Source organism: Nerophis lumbriciformis, linkage group LG07, assembly GCF_033978685.3.
Source record: "Nerophis lumbriciformis linkage group LG07, RoL_Nlum_v2.1, whole genome shotgun sequence".
NCBI classification, from domain to species: domain Eukaryota; kingdom Metazoa; phylum Chordata; class Actinopteri; order Syngnathiformes; family Syngnathidae; genus Nerophis; species Nerophis lumbriciformis.
In genome coordinates, this window is record NC_084554.2 from 38,257,501 (window position 1) to 38,275,000 (window position 17,500).

The 17,500-nt window shown below is 38.4% G+C and overlaps 1 protein-coding gene across 5 annotated transcripts in view; it reads left to right on the forward strand.

Annotated features, from left to right (window-relative positions):
* The window catches only part of LOC133609544 (RNA-binding Raly-like protein), a 324,683-nt gene that overhangs the window by 95,267 nt on the left and 211,916 nt on the right, over positions 1-17,500 (forward strand). Inside the window, exon 1 of one of the 5 annotated variants that reach the window (XM_061965199.2) lies at positions 10,492-10,675. The exons of 2 other annotated variants lie outside the window; for them this stretch is intronic. The gene's annotated coding sequence lies outside the window, so the exon portion shown is untranslated. Of the gene's footprint in view, positions 1-10,491; positions 10,676-11,021; positions 11,343-17,500 lie in introns of those variants that run through there. 2 more of the 5 variants (XM_061965200.2, XM_061965201.2) reach the window with 2 other exon arrangements.

Below are 17,500 nucleotides of genomic sequence, written 5' to 3' on the forward strand. Positions count from 1 at the left end.
CTAAATCCAAAAGTGTATGGTGTGTGACTATATGTTGGAATTAACTGTTGAGTGTTACCGTGCATGTTGAGCGAGAGGCAAGTCCAAAAGGGGCAGGGCAGGCTCATAGAACCGTGAGACAAGCAGGAAGTCGGGGGCTATAGCGGGGCGTAGAAGGTCCGTGTCCAGGCGGGAGGTCGAGATCCAAGAGGCAGTCAGGGAAGCAGAAGGAACGCGGGGAAGACGAGATACACTGCTCGTAACGTGGAACGAAGGCAGACTGCAGGAAGAACGACAAGGCAGACACGAGACCAATCAAACACGACGGAGGAGAACACCCAGAGAGAGCGAGAATGCATAGAGCTAAATGATCGCTTACGGTACAGGAACAGATGACTACGTTCTGGCCCGGAACGTAGGTCTGCACTGGCTTAAGAAGCCCAGGGAGCTCATCAGGGACAGGTGTGCAGATTGCAGATTGATTGCAGCTGCCTGCTGCAGCCGGAGTGACGCGCGCAGGTGTGCTCTTGGAGACGTAATCAGCAGAGCGCACAGATGAGTGCGCATTGACATGTGCCCGGGCCGTGACATAAACAGCCATTTATTCTGTACCCATTTTGCAAGGCAGCTCTGTGAGTGACAGGTGACAAGTAGTCACAACAGATAAAACAATGACGTCCTCCGAGACGTAATAAGCAGGAGAAGGATGTGGTCTGCATCAATAATCATTTTCTTGAGCAAAACTGATTACTGTCGGCCGTAACCCCACCAAAACAACTTCATCAACGACACTAACATCTCGTAAAACTGGTCACTTTCTGCTGTAATCAGACCAAAACAAATTGCATGTGGCATTGACAGCAATCACTTTCTTTTAATTGCGCCAAAAGACGCACACACTTGGCTCAGCCAGTGATGCGTTCACGGCCACAAAAACAGTCGGACAACTCCCACATCACACACAATGTGATGCAGTTCACACGCAACCAATCGATGTCATTAACAGCGTTTCTGTGTGTTGCTCTTTTGCAGTTTAGTTAGCAGTATAATCAGGAAAAGTGTTAAATGCTGCATGCTAACTCCTAATTCGACCAAACAAACGAACACTACATGTACACCCAAACTCCACAATCAGATGTGTGCTTATTCTAGAGTCATGTATTACTGTAAGAATGTTAATTTATGGGTATTGATTATAAAATGTGGTCACTAGATTACATGATAAAAACTAGGTAAAAAACGATCTGTTATATTATTTATGTATGCATTCTTACTATAAAGCGTACCGGTGTACAAGCCGCATCCACTAAATTGTATTATTCATTTATTATCATTCCATATATTAGCCACACTAGACTGTAAGCCGCAGATATACAGTATATACGTTGTGAAATTGGTTATTTACTCTGAAAGATCTGGTAAATGTTTATTATATTGTTTCCAAATGGTGTTTGTAACACGGCAGTAAAACGGCTGAACAAACAAAACAGAAGTCATCGTCATGGACCCACTCCACTCCACTACAATCATCTAAACAGACTCAATAACTCCACAGTGACGTTTTGGTGAATTTAAGAGACTGAAACAATACAAAAAGAGTGCCATTGTAAGTTAATAATACTAACTCAGACACTCATAAAAATTAGAGATGTCCGATAATATCAGCCGGCCGATAAATGCGTTAAAATGTAATATCGGAAATTATCGGTATCGTTTTTTTTATTATCGGTATCGTTTTTTTTTGTTTGTTTGTTTTTTTGTTTTTTTTATTAAAACAACATAAAAACACAAGATACACTTACAATTAGTGCACTAACCCAAAAAACCTTCCTCCCCCATTTACACTCATTCACACAAAAGGGTTGTTTCTTTCTGTTATTAATATTCTGGTTCCTACATTATATATCAATATATATCAATACAGTCTGCAAGGGATACAGTCCGTAAGCACACATGATTGTGCGTGCTGCTGGTCCACTAATAGTACTAACCTTTAACAGTTAATTTTACTAATTTTCATTCATTACTAGTTTCAATGTAACTGTTTTTATATTGTTTTACTTTCTTTTTTATTCAAGACATTTTTTTTAATTTATTGTTTATTTATTGTTATTTATCTTCACCATACATGGTTGTCCGAATTAGGCATAATAATGTGTTAATTCCACGACTGTATGTATCGGTTGATATCGGTATCGGTTGATATCGGTATCGGTAATTAAAGAGTTGGACAATATCGGAATATCGGATATCGGCAAAAAGCCATTATCGGACATCCCTAATAAAAATGTTAGCATATTAGCTAATCCAAGGTTTTTTTTAATATACATGCTGTAAGTATATATGTAATGTAGTAGCAGGCACATTTATAATAACATTTAGTATTTACGTATTTTGATCATTTTAAGCATACGTAGCGCATTAATTAAAAAAAACACATCATGTTTGCATTTTTTTTTTCTTCATTACTGATTACTACTCACTTCAGACTTCACGAGAGCCAACAAACACAATAAAAACATCACTTACTGTACTATATCTGCTGTCATTAGGATGCCGACTGCTAGGATGTTCATATATTCCCATTGAGATGAAAAATGTCTCGAAGAAACAGGGTGGGGGAGCGGGAGGACCAAGCGTCTTTTCCTGTCGTTCTGGCCATAAGTCAAAGTGTCCCAACTTGTCGGATTACCTCCTCAGACTTCTTCTGTCCAGGTGAGAGGCATGATTTATGATCTATAATAAACTTACAGGAAGCAAGGATGCGAGAAAGCAGCTCGGTGATGTAAACATAGGGACACACGATAGTGATCAAGGCGCCGCTGTAAATAGTTTGTCTGCGTTAGCGCTTATAATAACAATATCACTAATACTTGGTTAATATTTAAGTCACAAAATGTAAATTGTTTGTGGTTTTTTGAATAGGTATTTTTCTGATTTTATGGGCGGAATAGAGGACCTCCCAAGTTTGTTCCACTGTAAGCTGACTTTTGTTTACTCGTATTTGCTATTTAGAATGCATTTTAAAAAATCCATCCGTCGTCATGTCTTTCATAATGATTGCGAACGATAGGCAACATTCCACAAAAAGTGAAGTTCCCCTTTAAAGGGGCGTCTCTGTCACAACTTTCTGTTGCTAATGATTGTTATTTACAATGATTTCATACATTAACATATACGTATGCTGTTCTTTGTTCCCTTGCATAGAAAGAGTCCTACCCTATTATTTATGTTACACAGTCCACAGGGACAGTCTTGTGTGTAACGACTCTCACGTCCGTGCTTTCACTTTTACTATCAGGTCGAAGCAAAAGCAACAAGAATTGTCACTTAAATTTATATCACTCTGCATTAATTATAATTGAGAATGTCATATAACTTATATGCATTAGATATATATTTTAAATGCAGCAAATCAGATCATGGTTGAGGTAAGTAGCATATTATTTTAGCTCCAGAAATGACTTAAATGTGAAGGACTCAAAAATAAGTCGGTGACTTGAGACCTGACCTCGACTTGGTCCTGGGATTAAAGTCCTGAAACTTACTGGAGATTTGCAATACTTTAACCTAATGCTGAGTCGCTTTCTCCCTAAAGTTTTTTTAATTTTGCTTGTTATTCAAAATCCTTATGTAAGACAAGAACATAATTTTCTTTTTTGGGAGTTTCTCTATTCCGCCTATAAAGCGCTCTGAAAAACCTCCAAAAAACCTCCATCAATGTTTTATATACAATATAAGTATATATGTAATGTAGTAACAGGCATGTGCATAATAACATGTAATATTTACGTATTTTGCTCATTTCAAGAATACGGTTGCGTATTTTTTTTCACAACGTTCACTTTTCCTTTCAACAGCAAGCAATAAGCATAATGTAGCAGTATTGCTAAGTGCTAACAAGAAATACCAACTATGAGCATAATTAAACAATCACTTACTGTACAATGTCTGCTCTCATCAACTGATGGGATGTTGGTATCTTTCAGTTTGGATGAAGAATTAATCATAATACTCACGCACGGGTTTTCCTCGCCATCTCCGGGTCTAAGTTGGATGTCAAAGTTGACCAACTTCTCGATTTATGTCCACCTCCTACTATCCATGCGAGGGACATGATTTTTATTCTGGAATGAACTTTCACCAGCTCAGAGGCGATGCAGCAACTCACCGGATCAGCATGTCAATATAGCAGCATAAGGTAGTTAGCTCTCTGCGATCACGGCGCCGCTAAAAATAGTTTGTCTATTGTGACGATCTGTTACTTCATATCTCTTTATTTCCTGTCAGCACTCTCATTTTGTGACATTTCCTGCATGTCTCCCTGAGCGCTGTTTTCCCCTCACCTGCTGCTGATTGGCAGCCGGGCCACACCTGGTGCTAATCAGCAGGCTGCTGCTTATGTCTGCCTCGCCTGCTCGACGATTGACTATTGTTTGAGAACCGTTACATGCACGACTGCTTTCTCCTCTGTTAATTAAATTAAAGTCATCTTACCTGCTCTTTGTTCTCCTGGTTCCTGCATCTTGGGGTCACTACAACTGCAGCCATGCGAGTTCCTCCCATCTATGTTGGATCTTATAATAACAATATCGCTAATAATTGGTTAATATTCAGGTCACGAGATGTAAATGGAGTATTGTTGGCCATACTTGCCAACCTTGAGACCTCCGATTTCGGGAGGTGGGGGTTGGGGGCGTGGTCGGGGGTGGGGCGGGGCGTGGTTGGGGGCGTGGTTAAGAGGGGAGGAGTATATTGACAGCTAGAATTCACCAAGTCAAGTATTTCATATATATATATATATATATATATATATATATATATATATATATATATATATATATATATATATATATATATATATATATATATATATATATGTATGTACATCCTGAAAATATGCAAACAAACTGTGTTTAGATAATTGCTACTTCAAACTTGCATAAATAAATATTAAGGAATATAACATAACTTGGCTTCTGAGAGCTTCAAAATGTAATGAATAAAATGCTAAAGTTGTTGATAAACAAGCAATTATTTTAATAATCAAATATCGTCATTTTAAATGAATTATTATGATAATTTAAAATCAATTATTTCAAATATGTTTATTTTAATGTATAATTCTATGGCTGGATGTAATAAGGAGTCACGAAAAAATACAAATAAAAATACAATTAATTTTGATGTTTTTAGCAAAATATAGTAAAAATGTATTTAGTTGGTTTTTTTAAAATTAATAAATATATTTATTTTTAGGTAAGATAAACATAATAATACAATTTATCTCTAGTCTGGATGATTTAGTTCTTGTCACCCTGTTGTCCTCCCGTCATAAAAAAAAGGCTGTCCTCACTCAGGTCCGCATGGAGCTGGAGGGGGTGTGGCTTCCAGCTCCGGCTGAAAATCGGGAGATTTTCGGGAGAATATTTGTCCCGGGAGGTTTTCGGGAGAGGCGCTGAATTTCGGGAGTCTCCCGGAAAATTCGGGAGGGTTGGCAAGTATGATTGTTGGCAGTTTTTTTTGTTTTTTTTAAAGGGCTTTATGGGCGGAATAGTGTGTTTCCATTAGCTGCATTGTTAGCCACCTCGTACTAGCTGTGTTTTACAACTTAGAATGCATGAAAAAGAAAAACATACGTGTTCTTGTCTTACATAGAGATTGGAAATGATGGGCGAAATTCCAAAAAAAGTGCAGTTCCCCTTTAGCATTATAACAACATTGATTTTGTTGCTGCTATGTTGTGCAATATACTAGTTTAAAGTGTGTGTGTGTAGGCATTTTTGTGTGTATGTGTGTGTTTGCAGAATTTCCTCTCCTTGTGTCGTGGAGCAAAGGTCGCCCCGCCGTACGAGATGGAGACGAGTGTCAGTGTGGCGTGTCGATTAACGGGTCTGCTGTTAACGAGCTAAGCGCGTCACATCACACGCCTGCTCGGCAGCACCTTTGCTCCACTTCCTCGGCCGCTGTTTCCCAAACCAATTATTTTTCCCTCCTTGAGGGTAATTTGATCGAGGCCGAGGAAAGACTTTCTACAAGGCGGTGGAGTGTTTGTGGGGATTTACGTCAAGGGGTCGCCCGTTTTTCCGCACCAAAGCCATCAAATGCTAAAAGATAAGGGTGTTCCTTTAACGGTCCCCACAAGGACAGAAGCACTGAAAAAGGGATCATTGCCTGTGCGGGATGACGTCATCAGAAGCAAGTTACCTTATCATGACTCTTATTGCTTTCAGTGTGTTATTGGATTACAAGGAATTATCCCTTCTGAGGTCTTGGGATCGCAATCACCCACGGGCGTCCTTAATTACCCGCCGCCTGTCGGCCGTCTCTGCGTTTTCACGGCCGCGCCGAGAATAAGAACACCACAGGCTTAAATGAGACGCGGCTTATGAAGGATGCATGAGGGGGCGACTGTCGCCTTTTTCACGTGTCATGACAAGTGGCGTCAGGGGCCAGTTCATCAATAACACATGATTACCCCCCCTAACCCTCACCCTTGAACCCCCCCACCCCCTACATGCTACACTGAGCAACAGCATGCACCTCCCAGGTGAGTGTGTTTAATAAATGAGGAAGACTTTGCTTGAAACTACTCAACTGTTCCAAATTCAAAATGCCATCAAGAGCGACAACATGACGGCAATTCTTTGGGGGCGGGGGGCCCACGGGGGAGGTCCGCCTACACAGAAAAAATTAAAACATGATGAATTAATTCTTATGACAGTACAATTTCGTGTGCCACACAATCTTTTTTTTCCCTCCCATTCAGGCTGACGACTATAGTTTTCATTGGCTTATTTATTTGATGGATTAAAGGGGAACATTATCACAATTTCAGGATTGTTAAAAACATTAAAAATCAGTTCCCAATGGCTTATTATATTTTTCGAAGTTTTTTTCAAAATTTTACCCATCACGCAATATCTCTAAAAAAAAAAGCTTCAAAGTGCCTGATTTTAACCACCCGTCCATTTTCCTGTGACGTCACATAGTGAAGCCAACACAAACAAACATGGCGGAAAGAACAGCAAGCTATAGCGACATTAGCTCGGATTCAGACTCGGATTTCAGCGGCTTAAGCGATTCAACAGATTACGAATGTATTGAAACGGATGGTTGTAGTGTGGAGGCAGGTAGCGAAAACGAAATTGAAGAAGAAACTGAAGCTATTGAGCCATATCGGTTTGAACCGTATGCAAGCGAAACCGACGAAAACGACACGACAGCCAGCAACACGGGAGAAAGCGAGGACGAATTTGGCGATCGCCATCTAACCAACGATTGGTATGTGTTTGTTTGGCATTAAAGGAAACTAACAACTATGAACTAGGTTTACAGCATATGAAATACATTTGGCAACAACACTTTGAGAGTGCAGACAGCTTTCATCAATTAATATATTCTGTAGACATACCCTCATCCGCACTCTTTTCCTGAAAGCTGATCTGTCCAGTTTTGGAGTTGATGTCAGCAGGCCAGGGAAGCTAGGGTCGATAGGGGGTTTAGCTCGCTCATCTGCGGGAACAAACTGCCGCCATTGCTTGCCGTGCTACCGAGGTCCTTTGTCCCTGAATTGCTCACACACTCCGGCAGATTCAATGGGGGTCTGGCGTCAGATTTCTTTGACTTTATCGTTGGAAATGCATCTGCTTTGAGTGTCGCAGGATATCCACACATTCTTGCCATCTCTGTCGTAGCGTAGCTTTCGTCGGTAAAGTGTCCGGAACAAACGTCCATTTTCTTGCCACTTTCGCATCTTTGGGCCACTGGTGCAACTTGAATCCATCCTTGTTCGTGTTGTTACACCCTCCGACAACACACCGACGAGGCATGATGTCTACAAGGTACAGAAAACAGTCGAAAAAACGGAAAATAACAGAGCTGATTTGACTCGGTGTTTGAGAAAATGGCGGATTGCTTCCCGATGTGACGCCACGTTGTGACGTCATCGCTCCGAGAGCGAATATTAGAAAAGCGTTTAATTCGCCAAAATTCACCCATTTAGAGTTCGGAAATCGGTTAAAAAAGTATATGGTCTTTTTTCTGCAACATCAAGGTATATATTGACGCTTACATAGGTCTGGTGATAATGTTCCCCTTTAATAATAATAATAATAATAATAATAATAACTGGGATTTATATAGCGCTTTTCTAAGTACCCAAAGTTGCTTTACATGTAGAACCCATCAATCATTCACACCTGGTGGTGGTAAGCTACTTTCATAGCCACAGCTGCCCTGGGATAGACTGACGGAAGCGTGGCTTGTTTGATTAATGGCCCTGTGATGAGGTGGCAACTTGTCCAGGGTGTACCCTGCCTTCCGCCCAATTGTAGCTGAGATAGGCTCCAGCGCCCCCCGCGACCCCGAAGGGATTAAGCGGTAGAAAATGGATGGATGGAGGATGTTTGATTAATTATTAGATTTTTCTCTCTGAAAAACAATAACAAAAAATAAAAAAGTATATTGTAGATACACTGTAAATAAAATAAAAAAAAGTAATGCATTTAATTAAAAACGTGCAATGTTTTATTATTTTACAAGAAATTACTGTAAATTGAAAAACGGACCATTGATTCCAGATTTTTACAGTAAAACGCATGTTTACAGTGCGTTACTGTAAACGGAAAAGCAGTACCAATGTTATCAATACGATAGAAGTCTGGTGACTGAGCTTTCAGGGTTTTTTTCCGTAAAGTCGTCGTTTTTACAGTGCATTACTCTAAACGAGTAAAACAACCGCTGTTCTAGGTCAAATTCTGGCAACTGAGGTGCCAGTTTTTTTTATACCGTAATATCTACGATTGTTGTTGTTACAGTGCACAACTGTAAACTGAAAAAGATTACCATTGTTATTCTTACGGTAAAATTGTGACGACTGAGTTGCCAGGTTTTTTTACCCTACGATTGTCGTTTTTGCAATGCGTTACTGTCAATGGAAAAATGGTACCACTCGTATTTTTACATCCAAGCCGGAATTTTTTTTTTATACCATTAAATCTACCGTCGTTGTTTTTACTGTGCATTATAAATAATTACGGAATAAAAAAAAAACAGTACCACTGGTATTTTTACGTTAATATTCCGGAGACTGACCTGCCATTTTATACCCAAAAATTCACGTCATTGTTTTTACAGTGTTGAACTGTAGACTGAATAACAGTACAATTGTTATTTTTATGGTTACATTCTGCCAACTCAGCTGCCAATTCTTTACCATAAAATCAACGTTTTTTTCTTGACCTGATGTGGGATCTGAGCCAAGGATGTCGTTGTGGCTTGTGCAGCCCTTTGAGACACTTGTGATTAAGGACTATATAAATAAACTCTGATTGATTGATACGCTGTTTTTACAGTGCATTACCGCAAATGAAAAAAACTATACCGTTGTTATTTTTACAGTAAAATTTGGCCAACTGAGCTGCCTATTATTTTGCGTAAAATTCTATTAATCGTTTTTACAGTGCATTACTGTAAACGGAAAAACAATTGCACTGTTATTAAAGTCAAAGTCTGGCAACTGAGCTGGTGGGGTTTTTTTTACAGTAAAATCTACGCTCGTAGTTTTTAACTGTGCATTACTGTATAATGATAAAACAGTACCATTGGTATTAAAACGGTAAAATTCTGGTAATTAAGCTGCCAGTTTTTTTACCATGAAATCTAATGACTTTTTTTACACTGAACTGGGTGGACTATCAAAGCATATATCTAATTAGCGCCGGGTCCTAAATCATTGGCATTAACACACCTGGCTGTAGGCAACCTCTGAGTAGTTTTTTTTTTTTAAAACAAAATCCAGTAAATGAAGTATCATGAGTGATTATTTACCTCTACATGCACTTTAAAATGTTGCTTCTTAGCCAGCGTTGCCAGACGTATACGATAATCAGCGCATTTGTACGATAGTTGCAATCGATAATTCCAAAAATCCCTCAATGTACATTAAATGGACCCCCTCAAGAATTGGCTGTAGCAAACACAAACAGGATACCTCTTGCCTTTGTCTTGCGTGCCTCTTTACAGCCTTTGGGGGCGCTGTTTTTCCAGCGTAATTTTTTTTCCAACAGCGTTGTTTACTTAAAGGTACAACCGTATTGTATACTATTTCCTATGTACAGCTATATTTAACAACTGTGTCCCCATTTGTTTGTTGTCGGAATGTCTATAGTGACCAAACAGCTCCCAGTAGTATAAACGTGTTAAATGGTGCTGTTTTGTATTGGAGGTGTGCCTAATGAAGTGACCAGGGCTGTGTCTCGAGTTAAAGCAGCACATTCAGCACCATGGACAGCGCCTGCCTTGTCAATGGTGCTGAAATGTCTGCATGCTGGTACCTCCATGTAGCACCCCCATCCTCCTTCCCTGCTTGTCCAATCATGTCCCCTGAGAGCACACACACACACACACACACACACGGGGAGAAAAGCGCATCCGGCGGATGGAGCGACGTGGTGCTCGCGTCGTCTTTAAAAGAGAGGGAGGGAGGCGGCAGCGTCGTCCAAATAGAAGGCACACATAGCGGTGAGAGATGGCGCGATAAGGACTAGCTAGCTGCTTCACCTCCGCGGACCTCCTCCATCAGTACAGCGACTGGGTCACATGACAGCAGGCAGCTTGTAGAGCACACACACCGTCACCGCAGCGCCATTGACTCTTTTCAGCTCCTTTTTAAGCAAGCTTTTACTCCCGCTCGGTGAGTACATTTGTGCTTTTTTTTTTTTTTTTTTGTCAGCGTCTTCTTTTTTTTTAATATATATTTATATATATATATTTCCTCCCCTCCATTTTTATTTTTTTCTCCTTTTGCTGGTGTTTGATTAAGCATTGACGTGGTGGTTTTTTTCTTCTTTTTTATTGTCTTTTTTTTTTTTTTTTTTTTTTTTTCCCAAGTTTCCAGCATGCACTTGTTCTGATGGCTGTGCTCGTGCACGCATCACTTGCACTTTGCTTTCCAGGGCTGAGAGCTGCAGCCGTTTTTAGTCATTGTTGAGATTTTTATCCCAATATTTCTCATTTTTATCTTTTGTATTTTGTTTTTTTTTTCTATAGTGTTTCTTTGTTGCTTTGGTTTGCATTTTGCAGTGTGGTTCGTCGCCTCCCACTTTTGTCATTTTGTCTTCTCGCTGGAATCCAGTCATGCTTTGACTTCTTTGGAGTCCTTTTTGGGGACGTTTAGGACTTTTCTTGCAGCCGAGCTTTACAGGTGTGTTGTTTTTTTTTTCCTATGCTTTTGCTCTTTTTGGGATGTTTTTGTGGTTTTTGGCGGATAGATGCTAGGCGGACTGGGTTTTTGTTTTCCACAAAGATGAAGACGCTACATTGGAGATTAAAGATTGCAAACATGTGCAATAACAGACAAGGTGACGTAAACAAATCACCTGTGGATTTTATTTTGAAAGGGCGGAAGTCCACTAGAAGTGACTTTTATTTTGTAAAAATGTGACTTAAAGGTGAATGTCATCAGCAGCAGCATTACCTCATTAGATACACTCAATGTAAGACTTGCATCGGAAATTAAGCGTTTTAAGGATAATTATGCTCACTATCAAATAGATATGAATTCACCAGTTTGTTTATTATTATGGTTGTCGTGTAAACTGTCTTGCATCATACTGGGAGGTGTTTCTAATATTATTATTATTATACATTTCATAGTACTTAAAAAGGAACTGCACTTTTTTTGGACATTTGTATATCATTCACAATCCTTATGTAAGCCAATAACATGTGTTTTTCTTTTTTTGTGCATTCTAACTCATAAATAAATGCTAGCAAAAGTCAGCTAACAATGGAGCCAACGCTCTAAAAAACCAAAAAGTTAAAGTTAAGTTAAAGTACCAATGATTGTTACACACACACTAGGTGTGGGGAAATGTGTCCTCTGCATTTGACCCATCCCCTTGAGGTGAGGGGAGCAGTGAGCAGCAGCGTTGCCGCACCGGGAATCATTTCGGTGATTTAACCCCCAATTCTAACCCTTGATGCTGAGTGCCAAGCAGGGAGGTAATGGGTCCCATTTTTATAGTCTTTGGTTTGACTCGGCCAGGGTTTGAACTCACAACCTACCGATCTCAGGGCGAATACTCGAACCACTAGGCCACTGAGTAGTACATACACGCTGTGAGTATATATGTAATGTAGTAACAGGCACGTTCATAATAACATGTAATATTTACGTATTTTGCTCATTTTAAGCATACGCCGGCTTATTAATTTCACAGACTCATCACAATGTTCGTTTTTTCCCTTCAACAACAAACACTAAGCGCGTCAAGTGCTGAACAAGAAACACATTTTGAACATAATAAAACAATCACTTACTCTACAATGTTTTCCCCTTATGTTCTTATTTTTCCGTTTAGATGAAAAATGTATCATAATTCTCACAAAAGGTTTAAAAAAAGTGACACAAACAGGTCTTTTCGTTTTCTGGGTTTAAGTTAAAATGTCAAAGTTGACCAACTTCTCGGTTTATGTCCACATCCTTATATTATCCAGGTGGGAGGCATGATTTATAATCTGGAATTAACTTTCACCAGCTCAGAGGCGATGCAGCAGCTCACCGGCTCAAAATGTAAATATAGCAGCATCGTCGCGGTTAAAAGGAATGTGTCTGTGTTAGCGCTTACAATAACGATATCGCTAATACTTGGTTAATATTCAGGTCAAAACATGTAAATGGAGTATTGCTGGCAGTTTTTGCAAGTTTTTTTTTAGAGTGGCGGAATAGTGTACTCCCATTAGTTGCATTGTTAGCCACCTCCTACTAGCATTATTTTATGACTTAGAATGCCTAAAAAAAAAACATTAGTTTTTTGTCCTACATAGGGATTGTGAAGGCAAAATCCAAAGAAAGTGCAGTTCCTCTTTAAGTTCCTGCCAGACCTGTTTAGTCGGGTTGAACGCCCACCTGGAGTCCCAGATGTTCTGGAACCGACCAACCTGAACCGTACTGCACATCTTCATTTTGTCATTTGGGCCTTTCTACAAATCTTTTTTAGTTTGTTGGATAGATTACCAGAACTCATGGGTGTAAATATGATCGCGTGACTAATTTTTTATCAGGTTGCATTTCCTTAACAGAACACAAACTGATATGCATGAATGGGTGCTTCGGGTGTCAAACAGTCACAACAAGCTCATATTGAGTAAGAACAACTTGATATGTATGAAAATTAATATTAATTGCAAGGGAAATGGTCTGTGTCAGGGTCAAACTGTTGCCATGGGAACATCCACACACATATATATATATATATATATATATATATATATATATATATATATATATATATATATATATATATATATATATATATATATATACATATACATATGTATATATATATGTATATATATGTATGTGTGTGTGTATATGTGATATATATATCACATATATATATATGTGTATATATATGTCATATATATATCACATATATGTCATATATATGTGATATATATATATATATATATACATTATATATATATATACATATATATATATATGTGATATATATATATATATATATATATATATATATATATGTATATATATATGTGTGTGTGTATATGTGATATATATATCACATATATATATATATATATATATATATATATATGTATATATATGTCATATATATATCACATATATGTCATATATATGTGATATATATATCATATATATATATATATATATATATATATATTATATATATGTGATTTATATATCACATATATATATATATATATATATATATATATATATATATATATATGTGTATATATATATATATATATATATATATTTATGTATATATATATATATATATATATATATATATATATATATATATATATATATATACATTTATACATACATATATATATATATATATATATATATATATATATATATATATATATATATATATATATATATATATATATATGGTAACACTTTAGTATGGGGAACATATCACCAATAATTAGTTGCTTATTAAAGTAACAAAGACTTAATTTAGAGTTATTTGGACACGAGGGGAACGTATAAGGGTTAGGGTTAGGGTTACTAATAAGCAATAATTCTGAGGTTATTGAGGGAAGACTTAGTTAATAGCTTACTGGTTGTATAATAAGGCCATGCAGAAGAAGGCATTAATAAGTACTTAATAATGACTAATTAAGAGCCAATACGTTACGAATTTGCATGTTATTAAGCAACTAATTATTGGTGAATATGTTGTCCATACTAAACTGTTACTATATATATAACTAAAATAATAATTAAGAAAACACAACAACAATATAACAGCGATGAGGTGGCGACTTGTCCAGGGTGTACCACGCCTTCTGCCCAAATGCAGCTTGGATAGGCTGCAGCACCCCTGCCACTCGGAGAGGAACAAGCGGTAGAAAATGGATGGCTGGATGGAACAACAATATCATTAGTTCAATTGAGAAAATGCGTTTATGGTGACGTAACATTTTTATTAGCACTTGGCGAGGTCGGAAGCAGATAAAGATGCACTAATCGTTGCATTCAAGGAAACTAGGATGTCAGATAATCACATCACAATGATGCCATCAGCCATTTTGTTTACATTTCATTAACTGGCGCATATTTGGTATTTCCCGGCCGTCCTGAACGCATCATTACAGTACGGTGGTGTTGTCCGACCAAAAACTCCATCAACTGAGCCCAACCAGCCCGCGAGGTCCAATTAGTGGCAGCGTCACGCGTCACAACCAGCAGAACCTTGGTCACCTCTCTTCCCCGCTAAGCGCTAAATGATAGCTTCTATTACGGCCCGCGGTGTTTGCCTCGCCTCCTTTGAATCCCCGACCCTCGGCCCTTATGGGCCACCTCCTTATTATCTGGGCCGAGCCCGGCGCAGGTCGAGAGAAATATGATAGCTCATATGTGGAAGTAGCGTATGAATAAAACATATACCACAAGAGAGCGTCTTGTTGTTGCACTACTAGAATGTGTATGTTAGGAATAAACACGTATATTGAGAGGGAGGTAACTTGTTTTTACACTTTTATCACAGTCAAGAATGTTTAAATGTCATAAAAAATATATTTGACCCTGCAACGGATCATTCCAGTATTAATATGTACCATGTTTGTTTGTTTTTTAACATCGATGTACAAACCCCATTTCCATATGAGTTGGGAAATTGTGTTAGATGTAAATATAAACGGAATACAATGATTTGCAAATCATTTTCAACTTATATTCAATTGAATGCACTACAAAGACAAGATATTTGATGTTCAAACTCACAAACATTCTTTTTTTTTTGCAAATAATAACTAACTTAGAGTTTCATGGCTGCAACACGTGCCAAAGTAGTTGGGAAAGGGCATGTTCACCATTGTGTTACATGGCCTTTCCTTTTAACAACACTCAGTAAACGTTTGGGAACTGAGGAGACACATTTTTTAAACTTCTCAGGTGGAATTCTTTCCCATTCTTGCTTGATGTACAGCTTAAGTTGTTCAACAGTCCGGGGGTTTCCGTTGTGGTATTTTAGGCTTCATAATGCGCCACACATTTTCAATGGGAGACAGGTCTTGACTACAGGCAGGCCAGTCTAGTACCCGCACTCTTTTACTATGAAGCCACGTTGATGTAACACGTGGCTTGGCATTGTCTTGCTGAAATAAGCAGGGGCGTCCATGATAACGTTGCTTGGATGGCAACATATGTTGCTCCAAAACCTGTATGTACCTTTCAGCATCAATGGTGCCTTCACAGATGTGTAAGTTACCCATGTCTTGGACACTAATACACCCCCATACCATCACAGATGCTGGCTTTTCAACTTTGCGCCTATAACAATCCGGATGGTTCTTTTCCTCTTTGGTCCGGAGGACACGACGTCCACAGTTTCCAAAAACAATTTGAAATGTGGACTCGTCAGACCACAGAACACTTTTCCACTCTGTATCAGTCCATCTTAGATGAGCTCGGGCCCAGAGAAGCCGACGACGTTTCTGGGTGTTGTTGATAAACGGTTTTCGCCTTGCACTTACAGATGTAGCGACCAACTGTGATTACTGACAGTGGGTTTCTGAAGTGTTCCTGAGCCCATGTGGTGATTTCCTTTACACACTGATGTCGCTTGTTGATGCAGTACAGCCTGAGGGATCGAAGGTCACGGGCTTAGCTGCTTACGTGCAGTGATTTCTCCAGATTCTCTGAACCCTTTGATGACATTACGGACCTTAGATGGTGAAATCCCTAAATTCCTTGCAATAGCTGGTTGAGAAAGGTTCTTCTTAAGCTGTTCAACAATTTGCTCACGCATTTGTTGACAAAGTGGTGACCCTCGCCCCATCCTTGTTTGTGAATGACTGAGCATTTCATGGAATCTACTTTTATACCCAATCATGGCACCCACCTGTTCCCAATTTGCCTGTTCACCATGTGGGATGTTCCAAATAAGTGTTTGATGAGCATTCCTCAACTTTATCAGTGTTTATTGCCACCTTTCCCAACTTCTTTGTCACGTGTTGCTGGCATCAAATTCTAAAGTTAATGATTATTTGAAAAAAAAAAAAAAGTTTATCAGTTTGAACATCAAATATGTTGTCTTTGTAGCATATTCAACTGAATATGGGTTGAAAATGATTTGCAAATCATTGTATTCCGTTTATATTTACATCTAACACAATTTCCCAAATCATATGGAAACGGGGTTTGTACTTAGTGGAACTGCTTATGTCAAACACCCCAATTTTTTGTGAAATTACTGGATTCCCATTCAGTTCAATACTTTAGAGTCCCACCATGTTTAAAGTTAACTTAGCTTTTTTTCTACTCTTGTGTCACCAATAGGAATGTACTAAAATATTAAATAATTTGCATTTTATATTTTTCAGTGTTAGTATGATCTCCATACACTTAACTGATAGTTATTGTCACTAAAAGCATCGACTGGACCAGATCCCCAAACTTTTTGACTCGCGGGCCGCATTGGATTAAAACAATTTGGCAAGGGGCTGTATATATATATATATATATATATATATATATATATATATATATATATATATATATATATATATATATAGTCGAGGTTTCTGTGGTTTATCCGTTATACAGTGCTCAGTACCGGGGTAGAGCGGAATATACGTTAGGTCAGGAAAATACACAAGAGGCTATATCATCCCTACAAGCCTGTTTCGCAGGCTTGTAGGGATGATAAAGCCTCTTGTGTTTTTTGCGCACTCGCCGAAACTGCGGCACGAGCGCAATGATGTGACGTTGTCGATGGGAAAATGCATTTTCAGACAATATGATTTGCCTGAGCGGCTAGGAGACACCGAGAGTAACAAGCGGTAGAAAATGGATTAGAAAAGACATATTTTTAAAAATAATAATAAAAAAATGAATAAAAAATACATTTATTAATTTTTAACTTGGGACTTCCTGCGGGCCAGATTTTGGAGGCTGGCGAGCTGTAGTTTGGGGGCCCCTGGACTGGACAATTTTTATGGCCACAGTTTGACC